This window comes from Geospiza fortis, unplaced genomic scaffold (assembly GCF_000277835.1).
Source record: "Geospiza fortis unplaced genomic scaffold, GeoFor_1.0 scaffold195, whole genome shotgun sequence".
NCBI lineage: Eukaryota > Metazoa > Chordata > Aves > Passeriformes > Thraupidae > Geospiza > Geospiza fortis.
Genome location: NW_005054324.1, coordinates 3,910,713 through 3,917,271, shown reverse-complemented (window position 1 = coordinate 3,917,271; position 6,559 = coordinate 3,910,713).

Genomic DNA, 6,559 nt, shown 5'->3' with positions numbered 1-6,559 from the left:
GTTTACATTTGTTTTTGGTACTGCATATTTAAAGATGTTAGTCATGACTTCTGTAATCCCAGAATGCAGTGTATAATGTATATGTAGCTTGTTACCTGCAGCTATTAGTTGCAGGTTTAGCTGCAGCGAATTATTAAAGAAGCACTTTTTTCTTAATGAATGATTCTGTGTAAGTATTGAAGTAAGTATTGGAGTATTTATATTAAAAGCATGACATCATGCTTTTAAGCCCAATTGAGACTGCTATCACAATTTTTTTATGCAGTAGCAAAATAGGGCTATGACTATCACTGGGGCAACCAGGAGCTGCCACTATACAAATAAAGCTTATTGATCCCCTGTAGTAATGATCATCAGTACAGAAATACAATGCTTGGCTAAATGAAGGCAGGTACCCAAGGGAAATGATGATACAAGTAACTAATGCAAGATACAAACCCTGGAATATATCATATGGTATTTTCTCATAAGCATATGCAGTGCAGGAGCTCATGGCTTGTTCAGACCTTTGGTCCTGAAAGCATAGGGAGGAAGACCAGCAAGGAGTGCTCTTACCTACGTTAGGGTATCACTTTCCAATTTTTGTCAGTAATTTCCTAATTATTCAAGAGCAGTGGAAACAGTGAATCACAGTATTTCAAGTGGAAGGGATCTCAGAAGCATCCCGTCTTGCCCAAAGCAAGGTTATTACTCTGTTCAGACCAGGCTGCTCAGGGATTTGTCTAGTCATCTTGAAACTCTCCAACATGAAACCCAACATGCACAATTTCCCTGACTAATGTTCTCCAGTGCTTTACTGGCTTTGTGGTGAAATATTTTACCTTTAAACAAATGAGCAAACATATTAATTTCAGGTTAACAGACTCATTATTCTCCCTTTTATTTGGGATAGATATTTTCTGTTAGTAAAACTGGTTTTTTTTTATTTTTTAATGAACCATGAAATGGGGAAGACAGTCCTCTTTGTGGCTTTTTGTTCACCACTCCCACTGGATGTTGTATTTTTAATCTCCACGGGTCTGATCTGCAAAGCCTTACAATGTTGTGGCAACCACTGTTTAGCCAAGGGAAATCTGTTAACTGCTTCTGAGCTGCCCCGACTTTTATTAACTTTCCCAAAACAGAATTGGCTACAATTGGTTATAACCTTAGCCTTGAATATAAAAATGAGGTCTACAGGTCCATGAATGCACTTCTTTAAATCAGGCTTTGACATCAGTATTCTCTCTTCAAGTTGCATATCTTCATGGAAGAAAATAACCATTTTGCACCAGTTAAGAGAACTCTTGAGAAGCTATCAACCATAACAAGTGATACAGTTTTCAGTAAAGCTGAAGCTCTTTGTGCTGGTTGATTTTCAGCTGTTCATTTTCTTTACTTTCTGGTTTACTCATAAAATCAGTATGGCAACAAAGGCCTGTCATGTCTGAACCCTCATAATTCAGACTACAGAATTTCCCTAAATTATTTTTTAGGGAAGAAATTATGGTTAAGTATCTTAGTAAACAAGCAAAGATAGTAAAATTGTTTAATGAAGGACGCATTTTTAAAAACTATTTTCACTAAAATTGGTGTGTGCAGAGGATAATTTACAAAGAGACAAGGGAGAGATTTGTAAAGCTGTTCATCTCTTGGACCTCATGTTTTTGTAATTTGTTGAAATGAAACACAGAATTATATATATCAACTGACTTTCACCAACTAGCATCTTAATTGTATCGTCATGTACTAAGTTAAGGACGAAAGTAAATGATTAAGCATCATGTTTTTGGAGACTTTATCTTGCAAGTAAGGCAGTTATGAACAATCATAAATAGTACTGGGAAAGTAGGTTCTCAGCAGGATTATTGACTTGTTTTGGCAGAAGTTTAGGGAATGGGTCAGACTCAATGTTTTTTTGTTTGGTTTTTTTGGTTTTTTTTTTTTGTTTGTTTGTTTGTTTGGTTGGTTGGTTGGTTGGTTTTTTGTTATTATTTTTAAAGCTTTTAGGAGTATTTTAAGTAAAAATTAACAACCCTGCAGTGCAGGGATTAATAATGATATTATATTCCCCATCTGAGAGCATTGAAATAGAAGAAAAAGAAATTCAGAATGTGGTGATCTGGGTGCCCAAGGAGTGGATTTAGCTTGGACTGCAGGCATAGATCACTATGCTGATCACCAGCAGAAACACACTCTTCATATGTTGCTATTATATTCCTTGCTTTGACCAGAATTCGTAATAGGGCAAATGGTGGGAATGCACCTATAATTATTTTAAGAGTTGATTATTATATGATGACATTAACCATTTGTAAATTGCTTTGATCGTAATTTCCATATAAAAGGTGAGGTTTTTTTCTTTGAATCGGATAAGTCTAATCAGTTTACTGTAATAGTACATAAGTAATATTTGTGACTTACTATTTATTTGTGATCCCATTCCTGATGAATCAGAAGGAGCTTTTGCTATGTACTTCACTGGGGATATGTGCCCAGTCTTTGTTCTCCTTTTCTATGGTTATGCTATATTTAGTGTATTTTTCACTTTATTTTGGAAGATGTGCATTTACATTAGCAGAAACCACAAACCATGTGTACCCTGGAAATATATTCTTGACTTTTCTCTTTTACAATCAGGTGATCAGATCAATCTTGCAGCATAAATCCCTTTATGTACTTTTAAAATGAAACGACTGTGTTTGTTTACTGCCAGGGTCTAGCTTGTTTAAAATCAACCAGCCTTTAGCTCAAGGGCTCACTGAAGAGCAGTGCAGCACAGCAGCTCAGGAAGAGAGTAGCAAAAAAATTCCTGGATCTTAACAACTCTTTGATTGGGTGTGGATACTAAACTACCTTGCATGTGAGTAACAACTACAAAAATACTCTTGCATGTTATGTGCAGCTGCTGGCAGGACTGGAAGGCTTCTAGTGAGCCCTTAGATGTCCAGAAGTTTAGTCCTGTCCTCTCTCCTGCCCTGCCCTTGGCAGCCCACAGCAGGATGCCACTTTCTCTGATGGTGACACCCTGCTGCCCCAGAGCACCTGACATCCCCCAGTGGTCAGGCCTGCACATACATCAGATCACTTTGCAGCTATTAGTCAGAAATTATAACTTCAGTTATCAGCTTAGTTCTTTGTCTCTGCAAACTTCATTTGATGGTTTATGGTTTTAACAATCACTTGAACTGAATTCTTGTCAGTGCTATTCCCTAATACTTTTGCCTTTTGTGTTTGGAAGTTTATGTATGTTATTTTACCTGCACAATGTTCAATTTCTGCACAATTTTCCTTTACAATACAAATGTAGTATTTTTAAAATAATTATTTTCTGAATGCTGCTCAGTTCAACATGTTTATCACTAACAAGAGCTAAAGTTGTGATCTACAAAGAAAAGTTATTTGTCAATAAAAGTGCCTGAGATCTCTTAAACCTTTTTTATTGTTATAGCCCAACTCTTCATATACATGGCAGAGGAAAATAATTGCTGAGAATATTTTAAATTTGCTGGATATTGAAAAAGTCCACTTTTAAAATAATTTTTAAAAGAGAAAGATCTTTCAGCTTTGAAAAGCCATTGTAAAAAAATCTGCTCTCTGCCACGTTCCTCTACAAACACAGGATAAATATAACACAGTCTCAAACAGTTTTGGGATTAATTAGAAATTAGAAGGTCGGAAAGCAAGGCATATACCTATGAAAAATAGCTCTTTAGCACCCGGTTTCTGATTCAGGAATAACCATTTTAGGTCAGGATGCTGAAGCAGACCCACAAGGATAGCTGGAAGAGTCACTTCCAAGCATTTCATTTGGTCATCTTTCAGTGGAGGGCCTCAGATTCTGCCGTCTTCAGTTGTAGCAAATGTGGAAACTTGGCTGCAAATTTCAGATTGCTGACCTAAGTTTGCAAAATGTCTGTACAAAATGTAGGATAAAAGGTACACAAGAAGTCTAAAGAACCAGCAAACTGATGCACCAAAAGTACCCAAAATAAAATTCTAGTTAAAAGCATGGTCCTGAAACTCTTGTCCTCACGCATCAATCCAAGAATGCTGCAGGACATTTTTGTGCATCTTGCCTCCTTCCCATAGAGATTTCCATTTTCATCCTCCAACATCCTTTAATAACACAGGAAGCATGAAAACTTTTTGTGACCCTTCCTCAAATGTTGACTAATTTGAACCCACATTTTTTACATCTCAAGAGAGACCAGTGTTAGCAGGATCAGCCTTTTTCTGACAGACCTTAGAGCCAGCAGAGAAAAATCCTGATCCCCAAAAATAGAGCTTTAAGTAAATAGCCTGGGCAATGAGCTGTGAGGGAAAGCTCTGGGTCTAGTGGCTGGGACCACAGTCACACCTCTCACACTGGTGCCCCCCTCCAAGGCACAGGAGAGACTCTCACCCTGGGAGGCTGAGGATAGGAATGTTTTGCTGTAGCTGGATTCTGGTCTCACACCCCACAGAGAGATACAGGCACAGTGACATTCATAGATGTCTAAATTAGGAATAATTTGAAAAATCTAAGAGAGTAGTCTAATATTTCCAGGACTGAGCAGGCAGGCAGATTCACAGATTTTTCTTTGAATATAACTCTTTAGGTAAGTAATCATGCAAAAAAAAGTTTCAAAGCCTAAAATAAAGACAGCTGGCTTTCCAGGCCAGGTGTTTACTTTAAAAATGAAAGTATTTTTATTATAAGTGGGATCTTCAACAATATAATTCAACAGGCTAAGAGACAAGACCTTTGTGGTATACAGAGCATCACTGAGGTAAGGTTTTCTTCATCCTGAACATTTTAATTTATGCTACACTATATGATGTCCATCTTCACCTGGGCTTATCATGAGCGCAGACTGCAAAGCAAGCATATGTACTAAAGCTAAAAAACATTAGCATCTTAGGCTAAGTAATTCTGGAATAACTAAGCCATAAGGATTTGATAGTTTTTACTACTTGTCTCAGCAGAAGTAAGCAACATTTAAATCTCTTGTACTTTGTAGCACTTGCTTGAATACATAACAAATGGAAAAAGCATTTTCTGCTCTCCTAGATAATTTCTCTGAACAATTTCCCCCTTAAGTTATCTTGAAAAGAAATAAAAGGAAGAGATGAAGAAAAGAAAATAAATGAGAAGAGCATGGGAGCAAAGAATATGAAGAGGAAGGAAGAGAGAGGCGGGAAGAGAGAGAGAGAAGCTAACCTACAATCGGCAGTTCTGAGTCCTACCTTTCAAAGCTGGTAATGATCCATGTACAAGACTGACAACTTCTCCTGACATTCTTCATGGATTTGAAAAGTTCAGTTTGCATAATTAGAAAACCTTGTGGTGGCTAGTTCTTTCTTTAGATGTTATTATAATGCATCAGAGGAGAAGGAAATGGATGGCATAGATAGTACTGTAATTTTTCCTGTTCTCACTGTGAAAGCAGATGGAGTTTTGCACCCATTAAGAACAATTCTTCAATTTTAATAAGCCTTTAACTCTTTTCTTTGTTACACTGCATATTTTCAGTGTAGCAACTATTGAATAAATCCCTTAGGCAGAACCTCATGGGTGATATTTCTGAACTCCACTCTTGAAATTCTTAGGTGTGGAATCCTCTTTATGTAATAGTGAAGTAAGATTAAAGCCTTATAACTAAAGCTGAACTGCCAGTGCCCTCTTGCAGCCACCTATCTCCTTACTCTCAAGGTGTATTGCAGTTACAGTATGATTTTACAGAACACAAAGAGAAGATAGGTTGTGTTATACATAATGTTGACAAGGTCAATGAAGGTTATTATATGAAGCTGCCAGGAGCTTAGGAGTTTTCTGCTTCACCGCTGTGATTGGAGTAAATCACAGGAAATCTAAATCTCCTCCTAGCTAATCCAAGGTGGCAACTTCCATCTCCTCTTATTCCCCTTCAAAGGTGGAAAAGTACGGTAGTAAACAGCTGAACTTGGTCCAGCCAAACAGGTTTTGTTTCTATAATACTCCCTCAGCAAACTGTGTCACAACCAAAGGCAGCTAAATGTTAGTTGGACTCTAATCCAACCTCTTCCCATGGATTTTACCTTGCACTGTCAACTGGGAGCACAGTTCCTGGGATTGTTCTCAAGGTTCTCTTCTGACAGTAGATACCCATACAAGAAGCTTAAAGTCCAAGGAGGCATCCTCAACTTGGTTCAGTTTCTACAACTGTAGAATGCATATCCCCTCAGCACATCTTGGGTCTTCTTCCTTGTCCACATCTGGGAAATGTGAAGCTATCTCTGATATGAAGCCATTGAGCTGTTTTCCTGAAAAATAAGTAGTGTTAGCAGAAAAGCAAAAAAATACTAAAAGAAAACAATAGTACTAATTACAGCTAGCTACTGTATTGTGTAGGGCCCTAGCAAAATTATGAGTGTTCTTTTAGGCTAACAAAGCAGATGAAAGCAAAAAACATTTTCAGAGACTGGTGACAGACAACATTAATGAAAGGTTTGAGCTATGTAGATCAGAACTGTAGAAAATCCCACTCATTTTACTTTTAAGAATAGCTGTAAACCCTTACAGTGTGATTACCCAAGGCTGTGAGCCACATCCTGCTGA